The following is a 24149-nucleotide window of genomic DNA, read 5'->3' on the forward strand; positions in this document are numbered from 1 at the left end:
TTTTACAACAAAATGAAGACGTGGTCACTACTACTCCATACTCTCCACCACATGAACCTTATCATCAGGCAAAGGCCACATGTCATGGTCCAGCCCACCTGCAGTGGCCCAAATCCATAACAAAATGGTAGTCTAGCTCGTAACCCGCGACCAGCGCCTACCTTTGGAGACTCGAGGCCCAAGTGCACTCGGCCCAAAACTAATCCGGCCTGCAGCTCAAACTCATCCGCGGCCCAACCTGCAAACTGAAGCCCACTAAGACAGCCTGCAGACACGACCTGAACCACTCGTCAACATGCGCCTGACCCGACGCTGCTGCACGACGTGGCTCGCCTTCTGCTTCCATGTGTCGAGCTGCAGCGCAAGCAGCCCTTCGACTTGAACAGCAGCTGACGGCGGCGGGTGATGGCTATTCGGCTCGAATTTTAATTTTTGGCCTGGTTTCTACTGTTTTGACCCATCCGAACCTATTTTCAATCGCGATTAAGGTAATTGAGGTCATTTTGGGGTTGTATTTCACATTTATTAATAAATGTTAACTTAATTGTGAAATACTAGTGAAAGGTGACAAACGGTGTGATACGAAACATACCCCAGCAACGTTTGAAGCAGCTCTCAAGGAATGAGAGCTTACGTTTAGCTAATTAGGGAGTACTTCGGCCAAGGCCAACCAAGTAAGTGGCCTTACTATAGGATAGACTAAAAATTGTATGAGTTATGATGATGTATGAGTTGTATCGTATGATGCCGTATAGTAGTATATGATGATGTGTGAGTTACGATTATGTATGAGTTGTATCGTATGATGTTGTATACTAGTATATGATGACATATGAGTTATGATGCTTGATGATGTGCGTAGTATGTGTATTTCGATGAATGACGTACTTGATATGCTTGATGCACTTTATGGTAATATGATGAGTATGATGATTGCATGACGTTTACCTTAATATGATGATGTTTTCCATATTGAGCATGCTATATGATGATGAGTGCCATATTGTAATGTCGTTAGATCGATATATGACACGACCCTAAGAGAATGAAAATGATATTAATGTTCATAAGTATATGGCTACTTCCCCTAGAGATGATAAGTGCGGACGTGCACAGTATGATAATGAGCACGAAAGCGCACAGTATGACGAGAAGGGTGTTCGTGGGGAGCATGACACTATGGGGTTCCGCTGACCTCCAGTCGTCACTACAGATTAGCTTGGCCAAAGGGTCCATGGGGTGTGCAAGCACCCTAGGGATTGGGATTCACACTCGCACGTGTGGGTCGTGGGTAGGAAAGTACTACACATCCAATTTGTTCGGGATTTGAGGCCACCCCTAGATGAGCTAGAGATAGGTTCATAAACCATGATTGCATGTGTTTGCATTTGCATGACCTCCTATATTGGAGCCACTTACTGAGTAGTTTTCGAAATACTCAGGCTGTGTGCCACATTATTTTTTAGGTAAAGGCATGGCGCACTTGTATGGACGATGGGGACATCGTGAGTAGAGAATGTGGCACGTGCATAGGGTATACTCATATTTAAATTCCTAGTCTTAGGTTAGAATAGGTTGTTTTGCATTTTATTTTTTAAAATTATTTTGTATTTGTTTTTTTTTTCTTCAAATTTCGTATTTGAACATGTAAGATCATGATTGTGTTTTCTAGAGAAGAGATTGTTTTAAATGTTTGCGACATTTATATTAAAGATGATGTTTTCTTTTAAGAGTTATGTTTCCGCATTAGAGATAAGCATGAGATGTTAGTAACGAGAGCGAGTTACTGAAAAGATTAGTTATAGAGAGAATGAGTACTCCTGACCGTTGGTATATGAGTTATACAGGCCGCCAGAGAAATTAGTAGATGGGTCGTATTTGACCGAGAGCGAGTCTTACATACGAGTCCAAAATTCTAGATAAGCATATAGAGAGAGTTAGTAACCTAAGCTTGAGGTAACTGAGATACCTCATTAACGAACAGGTGGCCCTAGAAAGAGAAACTAGGTGTCAATTGCGAATAAAACTTAAAAAACAACCTAAAAGATTAGTTATAACTTATGAAAGATAAGTTAGCTACTGACTGGATAATTAATTATTCATCAAAATTATTTTAACTTTTCTTTTCAGATTTAGATGATGTAGGCCAACGAAGGTCGAGACCAGCGGGTTAGAGACTATTGGAAATCCATGTCTGGGTATGTTTATGTAATTATGTTTTAGTTGTTTAAAATTTAAGTGGGTTAATAATGCTTTAAATAGAACTGGTTTTGAATGTTTTACTTGATGTTTATGAACATTTTTTATGGAAATCTTTTGCAAAATTATGATTGGTTGTCGGAGTTTGTTTTCTAAGTCAATGGTAACTCCTGTAAATTGCGTTGTCGGTGAGCCGGTGGTACACCTAAAAACCTAGCAAACCTCCAAGCATCCAAGAATGATAAAAGTAGCTCTTTCTAATTTGATAACAACTAGTAGAGTGTCTAAAAACTTCCATTTCCCTTCTCACTCCAGTACAGTATCGTTGACCTAGGTGTGAGGACATTTAGGGATGTGTGATTCATTTGTTTGTTGGATTACCTTGAATGGTAGATAAGTCTTGTAGTTACCTTGCACGAGAAGTAAGCGGTTACCCTACATGGAGGATCCATTGTATGGGAGGGTAGTCATCATGCGGGTAGTCATCATGCGGGTAGCCAATGAAGTAGGCACATACAAGGGTAGCACCTCTAGCCACGGTCTGTGGGATGGGTTTGCTAGCTAACGTTCCATGGATGACAAGTATGCTAGCACTCATCATGTTGTCCTCACCCTTATACGAGCAGACTAACACTCACCATGTTGTCCCCACCCGTATAAAATTGGATTTTAATTTTGTATTTTAGTCTCGTGTTGTGTGTCTTAGTTAGATTTTAATGTTACTGCATTTTTATTTTATTTTATTTTATTATACCTTGTTTTTTCTTTCATCTTTCTAGTCTTGATCTAGGTTTCAAAGCCTTGAAATTCATGTTGTGATAGATCGGTATCAGAGAAGTTGAATTTTAGGTTTCATAGATTTTTCTTATGATAAAGAGTCGTACAACTCTGTGACTAAACTCGACGACACCCACAACAAGTTATGTAGTATAACCCTTTTTAGTATTATATGATATGTTGTAAAACTATATAAATTATCTGTATGTTTTAGGTTTTGTTGTAGTTATGATAGTAACCTTTGACATTGAAGAGTGAACGTTAACCTTATAGGTCGATGTTGGATCCGGGTTATAGTGTTTTGGTAAGGTGATGTGACCAAAATGGGCCACGAGAGAGTAGACTTACCATAGGAAGATAGAGAAAAGACTAGCAGAGTGCAAAATATCCAACCCATGAATTTGGGCATGACATACATTAAGGCTCAGTACCCGATTAGTTTCCCATAACCAAGCTTTCTGTGACCATAACACTAGAGTCCAAGTAAATCTCTGTACGATCACGTAATAGACCCAAACAGTATAGTTCACACAGGCAATAGTGATCACCAAAGGAATTAAGCACCCCACGAGCCGACCATTACTCCGAGTGAGTTTTACATACGTTAGCATGTTAAAAAATAAGATTCACCAAATTTGAGATAGGAGTTATGGAGGACATGGCTTCAAGGTTTTGGTTGGACGGTTCAAAAGTTAAGTTCAAATTTATGGACTTCTAGGAGTGTGTGCGTGTTATGCCATTTATGAGTTTCGGGGTGGATATTACTGATTAAAGATTGTCCAAGTGGAAACAGTTTGACAGGAAAAGTATGCTCGTGAAGTTAAGGATGTGGAATTAAGGATGTGGAACTACTAATGTAGACCTATTAAACCATGGAGTCGAGGGCACCAGAAGAATGGCCAATATATGACCACATCTTCATTGAGAAAACAATGTTGGTAGGAAGAATCCTCAAATAGTTTAGCTAGATTATGAAGAGAAGGACTCCTGTGATTAGCATACTTTTGAAGCAAGCTCAAAAAAAAAAAAAATATATATATATATGTAAGGTTAGTAGAAGAAATATTTTGTCCCAGGGGAAAACATATAACTAGAAGAAGCATTTCCAGAGTTCACAATAAGTTCTTTAGGATCCCATGCAAGAACTTGAGAGGTCTACGTGCTTAAAGAGCATATGATGGAATATTACTAATAGATAAGATATGATTAGATTAACTTTAAGTAAATGCATAGGACTTATGCAAAGCTTATCTTCTCCTAAATGGTTTGTACTTAACTCAGATGAGTGTCAATGCTAAAGCAACATATATATAATAGGGCATCACTCTATGATGAGGGGGCCTGAGTTGGCAGCGTGAGAAGGAACTATGAGGCAATTTTTGGTGATACAATAGGATCATAAGGGTTTTGGCATGGTTAGGTTGCCTTTAGATGAGGGTTAGAGAGAAGGCATACTGAAGTCTGCTTTCGAGAGCCGGTATAAGTATTAAGAAATTTTTGTTACGTTTTATGACCTCATCGATGCCCTACAAAGTTTAAGAATCAAATGAATTGAGCGTTCATAAGGTTATCTAGATACGAAAAATCTTGTTTCCTCTAATGATTAACTAGCGTACACAAAGACAAAAGTATAGCATACCAGTTGGGATGATTTTAAGAGCGCACCAGTTGTATAGTGATGAGTTTTTGTTATTGGAAATTACCTTCCTTATTCACATGGTATCAAGTTAAGGAATAACAGGTGCAATTGAAGTGTAGTTGCAGACTATAGAGATAGTCTTTCAATATTTGAACTGCCATGGTATTTACTATGCCACGTATGTGCTGAGAGGCATGGTACACTTAAGTAAAAAAAGCACTCTAGAGATACTTGAAATTGAGGAAGGGCTAGAGATGTAGTTCGAGTCAAAAGGTGGCTACCTAATGAAGTACCACCCCATGGTAGCCCGCCTCAAGAAATAGGTTGCCTTCCTTGCATCGAAATAGTGTTAGAGGACGGTCGGAAAGGATAACCTTGTGCTGAACAAATTGATAAGGTTTACGCTAGAATTGGTCATTTGGTCAGTGTACAAAAGGTTAAGGTCGACTTCTTAACTGAGAGTCCCAAAGACTATATCTAGGACTTGGAAGGTTAAATCAGGACTTGTAAGACATGCTCATTGCTTGTGTAATGGATCTCACAGGTTACTGAGACGAACATCTACCCTATATGGAGTTCACTTATAATATTTGCTACCAAGCAATTTTCTATATGGCACCATTTAAAGCTAGCATGGTTGAAGGTGTCAGACTTCGATATTCTGGAAAGAGGTGGATATGCAAGCTTATGGCACCCGATTAGTTCAGGTTAATAATGCAGCAGTGTAGATGATCAAGTAGGCAATATTACTACACAAAACTGACAAAAGAGTTATACAGATTCTCGTAAGAAGGAACTTAATTTGTTGTGGGTGGACACGTCTTCTTAAAGATGGCACCAATGAGAAAAGTGTTAAGGTTTGAGAAGAAGGATAAGCTAAGTTTGAGGTTCATTGGTCCCTTTGAGATCCTCGAGAGGATAGGGCTTGTTGTGTACAAACTAGCACTGTCACCCACCCTCGTCACTGTGCATAATGTGTTCCAAGTCTCTATGTTGCGAAAGTATATTCTGAACCCTACACACATCACATAGCATGAGGCATTTCCACTAAAAGAGGATATGTCTTAAGAAGATATTCACGTACGTTTATAGCACGTGAAGTTAAGCAGTTGCATAACAAGGAGATTCCTCTAGTCAAGATTATGTGGGGGTATCCATTGGGGCTGTAATGCATTCCAGGAAATTGGTTAGACTGCGACCTAGGATGAAACACCTCTAGTAGATCGAGCAAAATAGAATGATGAGAGACACTCAAAGGGTGAGGCCCCTAGTACTCCTAACCGATATAGACTCAGGGAGTCGAAACTGAAAAAACTAGAGACGTGAATCCATGTTAAGACTGCCAAACAATCCTAAAGACCTAAAAATCACCACAACAACCCTAGAAAACAAAGGTAGCCTCCTATTCGATAGTACCGGTACAATGTATGCACATCTTCCTCTTTATTTTCCACTTTGGTATTGTACCGTTGAGCTAGGCGTAAGGTTGGTTAAGGATGTGTGACTTGATAATTTGTTAGATTATCTTGCACGGTGAATCTATCCTACTAGGGAGCATTAATCAAGGGGGTAGTCAATAGTTATTCTACATAGTGGATTCTTCTTGTGGGAGGGCGTTCAACATTAATCAGTGGAGCTGGTACGTATAGAGGGTAGTGTCCCCAACCTTGGGGGACTACATAGCTATGAGACGGGTTTGCCATTAAGCTCCCATAGATGACGAGCAGCCTAGCACTCACCATGCTGTCCCCACTTGGCTATGAGACGTTTTTTTTTTTTTTTTTTTTTTTTTTTTTTTTTTTTTTAATAGTTCCTAAACTTCAAATAATAGTTACTGCTATATAGACTAAGTTAGCTACCTAAGTCTGTGCACAGTAAAAGCAATACACCTAGAGCCTAGTGTAAAATCGGTGATCTTTTTTAGGTCAAGAAGACAATGAGAGCATACAAGTAGATTGCTTATTAAGTATATTTACATACGAGGTGGAGAAACGTTCAAGAGTTGTGCAGTCATAAAGGAAGTTGTTCCGGAGCATCCTATTGATATTTTGAGTCTTTTGAATTTATTTTGTAATTGTATTCCAACCCATTTTATTAATTTGTAATAAATGTGGGGTTGCTTGTCTTAATTTGATTTTAATTTCACTGTATTTCTTATTTTTATTTTCAAATTTTATTTTATTGTAGTTTTATTTTAATTTGTTTCCACTTTCGTCTTTTTTGTCTCAATCCTAGTTTCATAGTCTCAACATTCAGGTCGTGATGGAGAAGACAAGTTATTGGTTGGCATGAAATATAATGTCTCTGTCTTAAATATTTGGTCGACAAACTATGGTTGAGATTATTTGGTTGGTGATAAATGGAAAATGAGGTCAAATATGAACCGTTCACAATACTCCAAGACATAGAGAGCTTGGAAGAACATGGTGATATAATTGGTTGTTCTTCAACAATTTTGTGACTTGATTACGATCTAGGATATTGTTATCATCCATAGATACAAAGCATTAGCAACAACTTAGCATAAAATCTCTTTTTTATGCTGCGTAAACCACACAACTAAATTGAAAAAATGTGTTGTAGAAATATGGAATGAGTTGTGTAAGAGAGGACAAGCTATGGACTCGCTTGAAATATAATGTCTGGTATTAACTTTTTTTGTGGAGAAAATATAGTTGAGATTATTAGATCGGTGATAAGATGAAAAATGAGGCTAAAAATGAACCATTCACAATGCTCCAAGACATGGAGAGATTGGAAGAACATGTGATATAATTCATTGTTCTTCCACTCTTTGCCACTCGTTGACAATCTATGACCTAGACAATAAATCTTGTAACTTTTTTTATGCTCCATAAACCACAAAAATATATTGGAAAAACAACTTTGAAATATAATGTTATGTCTTTATTATTTGGTCGATAAACCATGGTTGAGATTATTGGATTGGTGATAAGTTGAAAAATGACACTTAAAAATGAACCATTGGCAATGTTCTTTAAGACATGGAGAGTTGAGAGTTGGGAAGAACATGTAATTATATTTCATTTTTCTTGACGGTAATAATCCAAAATTTTGAAGGAAAAAAAAAAAAGAGGTGGAGAGTTGACCTCCACGGTAAAAAGGATTGTACCATATTGCTTAAAGGAGAAGTGGGGTTGCATCTCACTTGAACGGTTCGAACTAGTCGGAGAATACACTTTTTGACAGTTCAAGGTCAACATTTTGACTGATCCGACTTGGGTCTGATAAGCTCATACATTCCTTCTAGTTTCAATTCTTCGAAAACATTTACGGTTAGTACGACTACCTTTTAGCTGGTTTAAATTACTAGGAATAGTTTAAATTATTATATGCAAAATTAGGCTTAGCTAGTTTAATTGAGTAGGAGTAAGTTTAAAAGTTTAAACTATTTTATGCAAAGGTAGGTGAGCCAATCCCCATAGTCGAATTTTTATTTATGATTGATGGAATCTTTAGGCAGAATTAAAACTCAGAGAGCAGTGTTAAGCTAACGTCAAGAGGTCATAGTAGCTTCGGCCAAGGCCAACCAAGTAAGTGGCTTGGTCCTACCGTCGTTCGGTTATAATTGTGTGCTGTATTGTAACGACCCGAAATTCATAGAGATGGGAGGAATGTACCAATGTATACTGAAGAGTAAGCAGTGTCAGATGAAATAAAATGACCTAAGAAAAGCTTGATAGACGGCAATATCTTATAGTACACTATAGATACTAAAAGTGGTAGTGCGTGAAATTTTTTTTTATAACTTTGAAGTATGTAAAAATGAAATTAAAAGTATCAGTAAAAATTAAAAAAAAAAAATTGAGTTAAGACCATAAAAGTTTAAAACATGTATACTTAAATTGATTGGTGAATGACATAAGTGCCTTTAATGGAAGCTGAGCTTTGGAAGCATTGAGATATAGAACACTTTCATGCCTTAATAATACAACCAATTAGAGAAGTTGTGAGGTGATTTAAAAGTATCGAGCCACAGTTTGGACGAGGCATTATGATCATAGTCAAAATTTTAGAGGTGTATGGAGAGGGAATACGGTATGAGATTGTCAAAGGTACCTTAAATTTAAGAAACCATGATTTAAAATGAACTTGGGTGGGGGATACACGAGGATTAGAGTGGGACATTGTCTCTAAATCAACTAGAAGTTTTGTGGTAATTCTTCTTAGGGTATACGAATGCACTCAGGAAGCTCAACATAAACAAATTGTTGTAGGAAATTACCGAACAATTTTTCCTAGCAATGTCAACCTAGTTAAAAGGTATTACTATAGTTAAAGTTTCAAGACTATCATTTTAAGTTTGATTTTCAAGTATCCCAAGTTTTATGGCATCTGAGGATATCCACCATGCTTATACAATACCAATTTTTATAAGAGAATTTTGTTAAGCCCATTCTTGGTATTACAAAGGCATTGAAAGGGTTGTGATGTCTTTCCATTATGGTTATAGGAACATTAGTTTTGGACTGTAGTAGATAAGGTATACCAAGAGAAGCCTATTTGACAATGTTTCCTATGGAAGTTACCAAATCCTCAAACTCTAGCTTGACCACAAATCAAATACAGGAAGTCGTTCCTAGATCCATGTGATTTACTAGTGCATTCTATTTGCATTGGAACAGGGTGGAGTTCTTACTAGTTTCATGTCATGATTTTGACTCCAAAAATTTACTAGAATTGGGGTAGGTAGCCAAGAGAGAAGAAGTATTACCAATTTCTTGATTTTGTATGGGAAAATAGGCAAATTTGTATATGGAATTCATCTACAAAGATGAGACATTAATGATGAACCAAATCAAGTGGACACCAACAATAATGAGGAAAGGAAAACAATTCTTTCTTTCTTTTTAATTATTAAAAATATAGAGAACGAACAATTTTAATTGGAAACATTCCTCTAATGAATTCCTAGGGAACTCCTATAGTAAATGGACTATACAGAATTGTGATCAGTCAAATATTGCAAAGCCCCGGTATCTATTACCGGTCAGTATTGGACTGTAACGAAATTTCGGTCTACACTAGCACCGTAATATCTTATTGGTGAGGAAGATTAAAATTAGAGATAGATCGAGAAGCAAAGATATGAGCGCGTGTGAGTAGGAAACAGAAAATATCTATCCTAGTTCTACCATCAGCTATGGGTTCAAATCTTAAGAGAAATTCTCGAGAATGTTTCTAACCCGGAATTTTTCTTTCTTTAATGATAGGGAGAGAGAGAAAAAAAAAATTTGGATCAAAAGAAAATGCCATTTTGGATATTTAAAAATGAGATTTTGAGAACTCATGGACAAACAGGTCAATTAGTGAACCTTTAGCTAAGTGTAGAAAATTGGATTTGGAGAACAATGTAAACCCGAAACTAGTAAAACTATTGATCTAGTAGATGGAATCATAGTAAAAAAAAAAAAAAAAAAAAGAAGTGAGGAACTATGTAAGTTTTCCAACCTGATTGTACACATAACATTTATTTCAATGAAGAGCCACAAACCTTAGATAAATTATGTTGTCCATGAAATTTTAGAAGAAGACTCAATATGACATGATAAGGTTATGTACGAAATTTGGTGACTATTAGGTTATGATAACGGGCTAAACCAAGTGTAGGTGTAAAATGACTAAAGTGCCCCTATAATTACGTACCACTAGTTTATGACCAAAGTGACCTCTAAATGACATGAAATTTGATGAGGAGCCTTATATCATGGTGTATAGGGATTACACAAAGTTACAAAGCCATTAGAATATGTTGAAGAATTAAACCAAGATTTGGGGGTAAATGACCAAAAGACCCTTTTGGAGTATGAATTAAGATTTAAAAATGACAAGACACCTTATAAAGAATCAAAGATTTTATGAACACAAAGTGATAGACTTATGAAAGTTTTATGCATGCAAATAAATGCTATGACTCATACGGATTAGGGTATACTTGTTAAGAATTTTTACTTAGTTGTACTAGAAGACTTAACAAAGAACTCTTAGAATAAGGACCCGAGTTATACCAAGATTAAAACACTTTCGAGGACGAAAGTTTATTTTAGAGGGATATAATGTAATAGCCCAAAAATAAATAAAGAAATAAACAAGTAAAAATAATTAAAAAAAAAATAGTTAAAATAATAAAATAATAAATAAATAAATAAAAATTAAAAGAAGAAAAACATTTGGTAACCGATCCCTCTTCCTTCCTTCAATCTCTCACCACTCCTTCCCTAAAATAAATCTGGCAACAAATCACAATCTCTTTTCTGTAAAAACAATGCAGATTTACCCAGAATTCTTCCTTCCTACATAAACAAATAGAAAAAGAAAACAAAAGGTTTAAGCAGACTAGCTACACCGGAGGAGATATGTCATTTGAAGAGGTCAGTATATTAAATCTTCCTTTTATTTTATTAAATAATATTAATTTGGTTACAATTATTTAGTTTTATATTAGAGATTAAATGAAAAGAATTCTATATGAGTTTAGGAAATCAAAACCAATTATATTTTAGATCTACTTTGTTGCAATGATTTAGATCTACTGAATTGTTGCAATGATTTAGGTTGTACTTTTATATGAATTATAGGAAAAGAAGATAAGGAAATAAGAAAAAAAAAAAGAGATAGAAATAGAAATACAGAACACTGTTAACTGAAAAGAAAAATAATAACAAAAATAAAAATGGAAGATTTGGAAGTAAGAATAGATTAACGAAATTGAATAATACCTTCTTAAAAATAATTACAGAACAAGAGGAAAGATTTGTTGAACAGGATTTAACAGTAAAACAGGAAATATTAGAGTGCAGTGAGCTCCTTTAAATTTTGTCTAATCGGAAATATCAGAATTTTACGATGGCCAATCTAAATTAGAGAAATAATTTTATAGAGTTCAAACTTGAAACTGATGTCATGAACTCATATAGGTTGACTCGGATTTCAAAGGACGGAATCGAACTTTCATTAAAGATATATTTGTGACAACGACTTAAGCTAGCCAGGTAAGTGACCTTACTATCGGCATGATTATTTTTTTATGTTGACACGTGCCCTGTGGTTCTGCACGTGTCATATATATTGATATGTGTGAATTGTCTGTGGATCGATATGCTTCCTATATGTTATGTTATGTTATATAATATGTGGATTGTATGATAATAATTATCGTACGATGTGCTCTAGGAGATGTTTGAGATAGGATACGAGAAGGATGCACAAAACGAAATGTAACGATAGGAGTAAGATACGTTCATGAAACGTTAGAGTTAGGTTACACACCGAAGTGCTATGGATAGGAGAGAAGGGTGAAAGAATACGGTTAGGTTATTGGTAGAAAGGGTTAGGTTTGTGATAGATTGATAGAACGATAGCATTAGGGTACGTTCTTGTGACGATATGACTAAGGTACGTCACGTAATGATATGTCTGTGATAGGTATAAGAATATTAAGGCTATGGTAAGTTAGAGAACGATATGACTATGAAGTGTTTACGTTATGACTTGTTTATGATATGATGCATTGTATGCTAGATTATGGTGCTTAAGTACGTAGTTATGTGAACGTGAATGTATGCTTTTAGTCTGATGTGATGTGTAATGCATGTAACGATGTGTGGTCCTTGAACGATTATGGCTTGTTTGTATGAATATTTGAATGTAGCTGCATGAATTGTATGACATGAAATACGGTAAATTGCATGAAACATAACCCTGTTAGGAATATGTATGATATGTAAAGAAATGAGAATGAGAATGACATGTAAGCATGAAAACGTGACAGGGGGTTATGTTCATTAATGATAACTGTAGGACTAGTGGGACCTCATGCATATTGTGTGCTCATGCATTTGGGGGATACCCCTATCCCATCACGAGGGTACGGACGCGTACATCCAATGGCAGGACAACGATCGTTATGCTTTGCATAGCGCTGCCGTGACGGTTCTAGTTTTAACGGGTCCCGGTGGGCCCCCAGAGCATGCCCACCGGCTAGGGACAGTGGTCCAGCGGTGTGCGAACTAGCTGGTGAGCCCATACTCGCACGTATGGGCTGCGTGTAGAGTATATGGTACACGTCCATGATTACCTGTTAGGATTACACCGTAGGGAAAATGAAACGAAAAAGAAACAAAAACGAAACGAAACGAAACGAAATGAAACGAAACGAAAGATAGGTCCCATCATTTTATTGCATGTGATTGTTGCATTTAACCCCAATAGTGGGGTCACTTACTGAGTATTTCTTTAAATACTCAGGCCATGTGCTACTACATTTTTCAGGTTAAGGCAAGGCATTCCTGTACGGCTGACGACGGCACCGCAACTCGAGATCATGGCACATGCATAGGATAGTGGTATTCATTTTCTTAGACTTAGGATAGAATAGGATGTTTTAAACTTAAACGCTTATTTATTTTATTTCGGGATTTTTTGTTGTGTATTTTAAAGATGTTTTCGAAACACGTAAGTCCATGGCTGTGTTTTTCAGTTAAAGGTTATGTTTTATGGAATTTAAATGAAGTCTTCCGCATTCAATGTTTATGGTAGGTATACAGTAGCGACCTTAAATTAAGTAGAAAATTTCGGGTCGTTACATGTATGATGACACGTGCTCGTGGCTTCGCACGTGTCATATAACCGTGTATGCAAACTGTTATGAAATAATATGAATATGTTATGATATGTGAACGTTATATTTGATGAATTGATATGTTTATGATATGATATGTTAAGATATAATATGTTGAAGACATGCTCGGAATATGTTTTGTGACTGTTATGGTAAAAGATATGATATGATATCTGCATGTGATGTGAATTTTTATGTCCAAAAGCATCAAAACATTATGATATGATATATGTATGACATGAATGATATAATATGATTGACATGCAGAACGACGAGCTAGCATAAAATACAACTCCGACATACGTATGAAAGATATGATAAATGATATAACAAACGATATGAGAAACGATGTGACAAAATGATATGATATGAAGAAGACACTAGGGGGTTGTATTAATTGATAATGAAAATGAAAAAATGTTGGGACCTCATGCATTATTGTGTGTTCAAGCATTGGGGATACCCCTTCTCCTTTTATGATAGTACAAACGCGTATGTTATAAGGCAGAGAAATGATAATTATGTTTACCATATTGCTGCCATGACGGTCGCTATTCTTAACGGGTGTCCAACATCAACAGCTACCAGAGAATGCTCGCTCAACCAGATAGAGTCCCAAGACGTGTGTGAACCGACTAGTGGTCCATACTCGTACGTGTGGATCGTGTGTAGGGAAATTAAATACACATCTAATTGCCAGCTTAGGATAGCCGTAGTAGAAATCTAGGATCATTACATTAACTAGGTAGGAACTGAACAAGAAATCTTAGTCTTCCATAATTGGTGGAAGCAAAGCATTAGGAACAACTTATAACTTTTTTATGCTACAATAAAATCACTATCACATGCATGACATGACAGCATTCATTTAAAATATTTTCAAATACTACTATGGACTTAAATGTTCTAGTTAAACCTTATAAACAACACTAAGAAAAACAGTCAAGTAGAAACAAATAACGTAATATTAGAAATAAATAGGAAAAAATAAATCAATACCCTAAAATCAATCTCATGGTTTTCATTGCGACATTGTTATCCGTACAAGGGTACCTTACCTTTACTTGAAAATAAAAGTAGCACATGGCTTGAGTACTTTAAGAAATAGTCATTAAGTAATCTCACTATTGGGTCAAAAAATGTAAACACAGACTACATGGTGGGACCTATCATTGAAAAACATCATGGCATGACCTTGGACCACTTTCCAGGAAAGGTTAGATGTGTAGCACTTCTCTACATAGAATCCACGCGATATAAACATGAGCCCACAATGTAGTCTCGCACACCCCTTAGGCCTAGCTTGTTGAGCTAGCACTTGTTAACAGACTACGTCGTACACCATGAGGGAAAGATCCTGCATAATGACAAACATAAATATCATAAGTTGCCATGTACATTTTTGTATTTATCATAACAAAAAATATCTCGATACACATGATACACAAATATGCATCAAGCCTCCCTAGCTTAAACTCATGAAATATATTTATGGTTGAAAGAAGAATAGAAGGTAGAGCTGTATTTTTATATTTATAGTTGAAACAATCATTGCACTCCGAAGGGTGGACCAAAAACAAATTATTTTGTTTTATTTTAAAGTAAATATTAAAAAAATTTCAAATTCTTTTTTTATTTTTTATTTATTTTTAAATATAATAATATATTAATAAAAATAACATGAGTAACCCTTTTTTGTTTTTATTTTTATAATAAAAATGATGTATAAATAATTTTATTTCTATTTAAAAGTGATGGAAAACTCTTACTCCTACAAAGTTTTAAGTGATTGGTCAATGATGTCAATCACACTGTCACGTCGGATATCTTGTTTCGACGGTAATTTCTTTGTTAATTTCTTCTCTCTTGTTTTTCATGCTCTTCATCTAGATTTAGCGTATGAGTTGTACGACCCTGATACTCATTTGTGGAGATTAGACTATATTTACAGTATTCCATGATATCCTAATTAGAGTATCCGTAAAGAATTAAACAGAAACTCTGTTAATCAGTGCAAATTGTTTTAAAATATTTTAACCGTATAAAACTCTTCTAGAAGCCAATTTTCTACTTGCAGGAGGAGAGGACCTATGTGTGGTGGAAAATTGTCCTTGGGGAAAAGATGTGAGGACAAGCAATGGGTTGCCTTCAAATCTCTCAGGTATTTTTTAAACCATTTACAAATTTAATAAATTAAAAAAAGAAATACATTAGACAATGAAGCCAGGTTTGGATCAACTATATATATATATTAGGCACCTCTCATAAGAATTAAATCAACAACAAAGTCTTCCTTCACTTCATCACTAATTTCTCACTTCTTTTATGATGAACCCTTTCATCAAACAAGTCTATTTTTATCAAAATTCTTCATTTATCTGTCCTACCCATAAAGTAAATAGCGCTGCCAAGAGTATCAAATCAAACCATTGTAGGATGGTCGGGAAATTACAAGCCTTCTATTTGGAAACATGAGTATATTCAATCATTAAACAGTAAATTTAAGGTATGAATGATATAAATCTTTAAATTTGTTATTTACTTTGTTTGTTTCCATTTACCGTTAAAAAGAGTTATCAATTACTTGTGGATGTGTATGCTGTGTTCAAGGAGAAATATATGTAGAACGCTTCAATGAGCTAAAGGAAGAGGTAGATGTGATGATAAACCAAATAATAGATGATCCTCTAAAGCAACTCGAGTTGGTTAATACTATACAACGACTTGGAATCTCATACCATTTTGAGAATGAAATTAAAAATGTGTTGAAAAGAACACACCAGAAGAGCCATGAAAGTGATGATTCAGAGAAGAATAATTTGTATGCAACATCACTTAAATTCAGACTTTTAAGACAACATGGTTTCAATGTTTCACAAGGTATAAACTTTTTGGGTCCCTTAATATTTCTTTCTAATAAAAGTATCATCAATTAATATATATTTCTTACGTTTTAAATGAATTTGATTTTATTTCACTTCAATTTATTCTATTTGTTTTTGAATTATTTCATTAATGTTAAAACGGTGTAATGGAACAGTGAATATGTCAAATCTACAAATATGTGAAAATGTCAAAGTTTAATATTATAGTCATGTCAGATTAGACCATGCATATATATTAATTTAACTTTTTGTATTATAAGGATGAGACGAAGAACTTTAGCATAGGGAAGGATTTAAATGGAATGTTATCATTGTATGAAGCTTCTTTCTTAGGTATAGAAGGTGAGAACATTTTAGAGGCAGCAAAACATTTTACAATTAACTATTTGAAAAAAAATACATAACATCCTGTAAGGATGAATATGAAGCCTCTATTATTCGACATGCGTTGGAGCTTTCCTTACATTGGCGAATATCAAGATTGGATACAAGATGGTTCATTGATATCTATGAGAGAAAAGTGGATATGAACCCTATTCTTTTCGAAATTGCTAAAATAGATTTCAATCGAGTTCAATCTCTCTACCAAGAAGATCTGAAATATGCATCAAGATATGATATGAATATTATAAATATATTTAGAGCATTAAAAATAATTGTTTGTGGTGAGTTATTCTAGAAACTTTGTTAGTCACCCATTTACTTGAAAGTTTTCTTTTTCTTTAAAAAATAGAATACTTTTTTATTTTTAATAAGAAGAAAGATATTTTATATAGATAGGTGGGTGTAAATTTAATACTTTTGCTAACTTAACATACATTCTTGTATATGCTAATTAGGTGGTGGAGAAGAAGGTGAGCTTTGCAAGAGATAGATTGATGGAAAGTTTCTTTTGGTTGGTGGGTGTTGGATTTGAACCTCAACTCTCATATTTTAGAAGAATGACCACAAAAGTTGCTGCAATAATAACGACAATAGATGACATTTATGATGTATATGGCACATTAGATGAACTCGAGCTCTTTACCGAAGCTGTAGAGAGGTTAGCAATCGATAAATATATTTTTCGTTTACTAAATGATTTAATGAAAGTAACAATTTAGTTCATCAACTTTAATAAAAAGTAAAATTTAAACAATTAAATAAAATATTATTAAAATATATAATAAATGAGCCTCAAAATGGTTGGAGATTCAATGTATATATATTTAACCCTCTTATAAATTATAATTTTAGGTGGAATGTTGAGGTACTAGACCAGCTACCTTACTTTATGAAAATATGTTTTCTTGGTCTCCACAATTCTATAAATGAGATGGCTTTTGAGTGCTAAGAGACAAAAGAACTAATGTGATCCAATACCTTAAAGAAAACGGTAAGAATTTGATTATGATGAATTTTCTTAACTTTGAATATTATTATTTAATTTACTTTATAACAAATTTAATTTTACAGTGGGTAGATTTGTGCAAATCTTACATGTTGGAAGCTAAGTGGTATCATACTGGTTATAAACCAACATTAGAAGAGTATCTAAACAATGCATGGATTTCAAGAGGACCAATTGCATTAGTTCATGCATATATTATGACATCTCCAATGCTCCAAAACATGGAGAGCTTGGAAAAAAATATTGATATAGTTTGATGTCCTTCCATAATTTTGCGACTTGTTGATGATCTTGGAACATCAACTGTATGTGAACAATAAATCATGTTATCGTTATTAAAAGCAAATATTTTATTAAAGTAATTAAAACCTATGTATATGAGTAGATAAGCATCTTCGAGTTAATGAAATTCCATATAGATTATTCCATTTAACATTTTGGAACATTTATTTATTAATATGATTTCTGGATGGACATTTTATTCAGGTTGAATTAGAGAAAGGCGATGTTCCAAAATCAATACAATGTTATATGAATGATACAGGAGCTTCAGAGAACAATGCTCGTGAACATATAATGAGTTTGATTGGTGAGACATGGAAAGAGTTAAATATGATTGAGGTCGAGAATTCAATATTTCCTCGTGTGTTCATCGAGATAGTTAAAAATCTTGCTAGAATAGGTCAATGCATGTATCAATATGGAGATGGACATGGCACAGGGTGCCAAGAAATAACTAATGGTATAATGTCTCTATTTATTCGACCCATTTCCATGCAACAAATTTGATTAAGTATGGAAGGAAGTGATATACGTTTGTGCTTTCTTATAATGTACCACAACAAATTTGATTAAGTATGGAAGGAAGTGATATATTTTTGTGCTTTCTTATGATGTACCACTGATTCCGCTTTAGCTTTTAAAATATTTGGTATAAGTGTATTTTATGTTCCTCCTTCATGACATTGTATACAACGATATTGTCGAGATACACAATGACAAATTGGTCCAAATATTTATGAAAATTTTGGTTTATCAAGGTAAAAAACGTAGCTTGTAACGCCCATAATTTTCATACTTAGATCATATTTGTCATTACATGCACGCTTTGATAACATATGCAGAAAACTTAATGATACATTTCAAACGAAGCCATAGACTTATACGTTTAATTTAAAACAAGAAATAAGAATAATAATATTGTAAAAAACTAAGCCTATACGAAAATGAAAAGTCACCTATGAAACTACTATTTAACAATGCATGCTAGAAACTGTTGTCATTAATCTAATTATAAAAAGTTGTCCTCGTTAATTTAATTCTTTTGACTGAAAAAAAAATGCTTTAAATTATGACATGTCCTACTCTCCTCCATTGTTAGGCTCAAGAATTTGATCTTCAACCCAATCTAATTTTCAACTTTAGTTTTCCACTTCTTGAATGTGACAAACACATATGACTTTTGTTTCAAGAAATAAACTCATATCTTCCTTTTGAAATCATCAATGAAGTGACGTGAAGCTTAGATCAACATAGTGATGAAATAGGAGATAGTTCCCAAACATTTTTACAGACCATTTCCAATCGTTCTTCCTTTAGCTTTTTTTTGCAACCTTTGTGAAGCGAACTTGTTTTTGCTTGCCCATAACGCAGATCTTACAAATACTCATAATAACTAGTTTCAAGCTTTCTAAAACTCCTTTCGCAGCCAACATCCTCATTCTTTTAACGTTTATATATCCAAGTCTAGTGTAAATTAGACTTGAACTCGAAGCACTCTCAGCAACAACAACTATGTACATACACCATGCAGTGATATATAAGGCTCTAGATTTTGGGCCACGTGCTACCACCATAACATTATTAGTATCTTCTACTGAATATTGAAAATCATGGTCAACTCTAGAGGTGTGGTTCTGCTTCTTCTTCGATTTAGTATAATCTGTCAAAAAGTGCTATTTTCTTCAAAATTTCAACACGTTACATTTTGTCTGTTTGAAGATTTTCATTAGTTCTTTGATTTTGATTGACTATGTATGTTTGGGCCCTTATAAGAGTTTGGCAATATGGATGATTATGGTATGCATGATGTAAGAAATTACCAAAAAACTCCTCTCATAAGATTTGTGATTAAAATTGTTTTATACGTTTTCTATTGTGTTCAAAAGGAGAATGGGCTATTGTGATCTGTACTGTGGGTGATTGATGGATGTTATCTCTCGTTAAGCTTGTTCGCTTGTATGTTTCCATCATTTAATATCTTTTAGTTCTAGATGTTTGATCGTGTATTCTCTGTGTATGGCGTGTTTATCTGCACAGAGCTACGATGTTAGAGTTAGGATTGCTAAACAATGACCTATGTCGGGATACCTTCATTAGAATGAGAACCTTAAGATCATGAGTGATAGTTAGAGGGTCTAGATCTTAGTGCTCTCGGACTAGGAAAGACAGAGGAGTGAAAAGAGAGCAACTTAGAGTCAGAAGTCCATGTTAAGCCACCTAGCTGCTTTGGGAATATAAAGACCTCCTCAACCGCCAAATAAGACTAGGATGATGTTTAATTTATGGATTACATGCTTAGATGATCGATAGGAATATCTTCCTAGCAAAGCATGCACGAGAGAACTCAGTTAAGATTAGGGAGCTACAGCTAGTGTGGTTTAAATGTCGACCCAAGTCAATAGATTTCTAGTAAACCTTGTACCCCCGGATCGTAAGCCATCAGAGGTTTAGACTCATGTACACCAAGAGATTAGTTTACCCCGAGGAGTTAACCTCGAATGTCTTAAAAATGAGAAATAGGATTTAAATCGCCTAGACACCTCTAAGAACCTAACAGACCTCAAGGCATCCAAGAATGACAACGGTAGCTCTTTCTAGTTTGATAGCAACTAGTATAGTGTCTGAAAACTTCCACTTCCCCTCTCACTCTAGTACGCTATCGTTGAGCTAGGTATGAGGCCAATTAAGGATGTATGATTCGGTTGTTTGTAGGATTATCCTGTATTGTGGATAAGTCTTGTAGTTGGGCGTTGATAATGTGGGAAGTCAGTGGTTACCCTACACGGAGGATCCATCATATGGGAGGGCGTTGATAATGCACGTAACCAATGAATTCCCACATACCGAGGATAATGCCCCTAACTTTAAGGCGACTACATGGTCTGTGGGATGAGCCCGCTAGTTAAACTCCCATGGATGACGAGTAGGCTAGCACTCACTTTGTTGTCCTCACCTTGTAGGAGGAGGCTAGCACTTACCATGTTATCCACCGGGATATTGGTTAAAACCCCCCACACCTAAATTGTGTGAAAGTTCTCTATTTAGCATCAAATAAATTACAAGTAATGGAAAGAGCAATAAATGAAAGATACCTATGGTAAGCCGTAATGGAAGCAAATATCTATAATAAAAAATCAAATATGATATATATGGTAAACTATAATTCAGTACTAAATATTCTTAACACCCCTGTAAGTTGAGCGTCGGATTTGAATGAACATGAAGCTTGAATTTGAAAAATGCAAAGAGTAAGTTTAAATTATTTTATGCAAAACTAGGTGAGCCAATTTCCATAGTCGGATTTTATTTATGATTGTTGGACTCTTTAGGTAGAATAAAATTAGAGACTAAGTGTTAAACTAACGTCAAGGGGTCATAGTAGCTTCGGCCAAGTTCAACTAAGTAAGTGACCCTTCCGCTTTATCATGTTCCTACATTTAATAGGAGCCCACACATTAACAACTACCCTTGTTGTCCCAAGTCGCTTTCAAGTACGGTTTATAGGATCATGGTGTCAACCTTGACCCATCCGACACATAATAATAGCTTGAAATATCTACCAATGTAGTCTCAAATCTCTCTTTGAAATCGATTTACATATTAGTAGCTTTCGTCTTGATTCATTTCTATACACAATAGAAACACTCCTTTGAATTATCTACCTACATAGTCTCAAATCTCTCTTCGAGACTAGTTTACAAAATCCTCACTTCCACCTTGATTTTTTTCAACCTCCCGATGCATTCAGATCTATGCCTCTGATCATCCTTTACGATCCTATAGTGTTTAGTCTACCGAAAATGTACCGACCTCGGTTATCTCTAAAATTTCTCTAACTCTAGCACCCTAAAATTAACTTGACTCATACATGATTTGCTATGGAGATATTTTATCGATTACCAAGAGCATAGAAGTTATAATCTAAATATTCATGCATGCTTATTAGAGAGATATTCCTATCAATCAGCCGAGCACAAAATTTCATAGTCTAAAAACATATAAGTAATTATCTAAAGCTAACACACAATTTACACACAATCAAACACGCTCAGTGGGGAGATAATGTCTATGGAACACCTGGAGCACAAATCACACATTTTTCTTCCTCATTTCTAGCCAACAGAAAACATTAAATAGGCATCCATCAATAATTGTCATACTAAGGAAATTTTTGTAATATTTTATAACATACATTGTACCTACATAACATACATTGTACCCTTTGCCTTTTTCGCTTACATTTTTTCTCGTTGAATGCTTTATATTTCTTGAAAACTCACTGGTTATTATAGTTCAAGTGAAATTAAGGTCGTATTGAAATTGGGATGAAAAAAAAGAGAAATGGAGGTCGAACGAATCAAAAGGAGGAGATTATGCATGTTTTCACACGCGAGTAGCCACGTGCCACAACCTCTCCACGAAGACCGTAGGTTGATCCTCAAATGTCGATAGAGAATGTGGCGACCCTCAAATGGCTCATTAAGCCATGTAAGGGCTAGGACAGATAAGTATCATGATGCGACCAAGGAGAATAGTACATCATCCAACACACCAAGAAGAGTGTGCATTAAAGCCAATTTGTGACATAAGAAAGGTTGAACAGAATGAGGTGACACGAGTATTGAAAACAAGTTCAGGGAGAGTCGAGTAGGGCTTTGGGCCATAACCTTAAAAGTTTGGGTTTTGATATGAGGTTCAATAGGCGGCTCTGGAGTTATGTTCGTCTATATGAAAGATGAAAGCTAACTAAATTTGGTATCAATCAGATATCCGACGGATGCTCCACGGGGTCGTATGACCATGAAAAAATTACGTATACTCTAGAAAGATTTGAAATGCATCAAAATGTCCTATAGGAGAAGACATTGTGTCAGCTCTCCATCACCCTTGGGCCCTGTGGTCTAAGCAAGCTACCCTTTAGCACATACGTGTGTCATAGTGTGGGTAAGTGTTACGAGATGAGCGTTTCAAGCAACTTTCTTAAAAATGAGTCTTTCAAGAATATTGTTAGACAACACGACTGTGCCAACATTGCGTCCTAACCCATGTGTCGTAGGTTGGATATGCACACACGCGGGTTCATGCCTCGATTAGAACCAAGATGGATGGATGTTTGGGTTATCTCGATGAAATGACTGACACATGGGTCGGTTTCAATATAATGTTCGAGCAATATAAAATGGTTGAGCTTTCTCAAGGCATGGGACGACCTCAAGATGTATAGGTCGGCCGAGGTAACCAAAATGATGATGAGATGCAGCATTGCACACGGGAGATCTTAACCTAGAGTAGAGGCAAGGTCAAGGCCAATGACTTGATCTAGTGGAGAGGTAAGTCATCTAGAGTCGCAGACGAATGATCATGCATGCACGAGTGGCATGTGTGATAACCAAGCTTATATTCTACACAAGTTGTGTTCGATTGGTGAAGGTGAACCGCAGCTAAGGTCCAACAAAACCATAAAGTGGGACAAAAAATTTGAATGGTGTAACAACCCTAGCTTTCTATTGACCTAGAGTCGTTACCATCTGCATGACATAACTTTTTTATGTGGAAACTTTCATTTAAAACGAGTTCATAAAACAATATCATGGATTTATACGTTTACGAAAGGGTCTTAAAACAATACAAAATAAATATTCAAAGTAAATTTAAATAAAATCAAGGAAAATATTAAAATAGAAATGCTGATATGAACTAAGAGACATCAATCCTACAATATACTCCAATAAAGATGTGAAGAAAATATTGTTGAAACTATCAAAAGATATTTCAACCTATGCCAAATTGAAAAGAATGAAGTTTGATGTTATAAATTTTGGATAGATTACCATTTAGAGTTATTGTATTTCATTAATATATTTTAAGACTTTATTTATTTTAGGTTAGGTTACAATTACATAATGGTTAATTATGGCCATAAAATATGAATGTTAATCTCTTCCATAAAATATGAATGTTAATCTCTTGGAATGTCTTTAATAGTTTCATTTTGAGGCGGTATAAAGTCATGTAGGTTGTATTTGTTAGTAGACTTGGAAAATATAGTAAAAGGAGCATTTGTGCTTCCTTTAGTCAATGGCTAAGTTTCTCTGTAATTCGATGTACTTTAGGTTGCATGTAGAATCATTCAAGCTCGACATGATCAATCTTGTTTGTGGAGTGATTCAAATCTCAAACAAGTGTTCTTGCGTTGAGATATTTAATCAACAAGAATCATTCAAGCTAGACATGATCGATCTTTCGTGTGGAGTGATTCGAATCTCAAACAATGTTCTTGCCTTGAGATATTCGATCAACAAGGTAATCTAAATCTTACTCCCCTTGTAATGATTT

At 35.1% G+C, this 24149-nt stretch overlaps 1 pseudogene; it reads left to right on the forward strand.

The window, feature by feature from the left end:
• The first annotated feature begins 344 nt into the window (after positions 1-344).
• On the forward strand, positions 345-18320 carry LOC111777730 (terpene synthase 10-like; annotated as a pseudogene).
• Positions 18321-24149: the final 5829 nt, after the last annotated feature.

This window comes from Cucurbita pepo, chromosome 16 (genome assembly GCF_057944985.1).
Source record: "Cucurbita pepo subsp. pepo isolate OVF chromosome 16, ASM5794498v1, whole genome shotgun sequence".
NCBI classification, from domain to species: domain Eukaryota; kingdom Viridiplantae; phylum Streptophyta; class Magnoliopsida; order Cucurbitales; family Cucurbitaceae; genus Cucurbita; species Cucurbita pepo.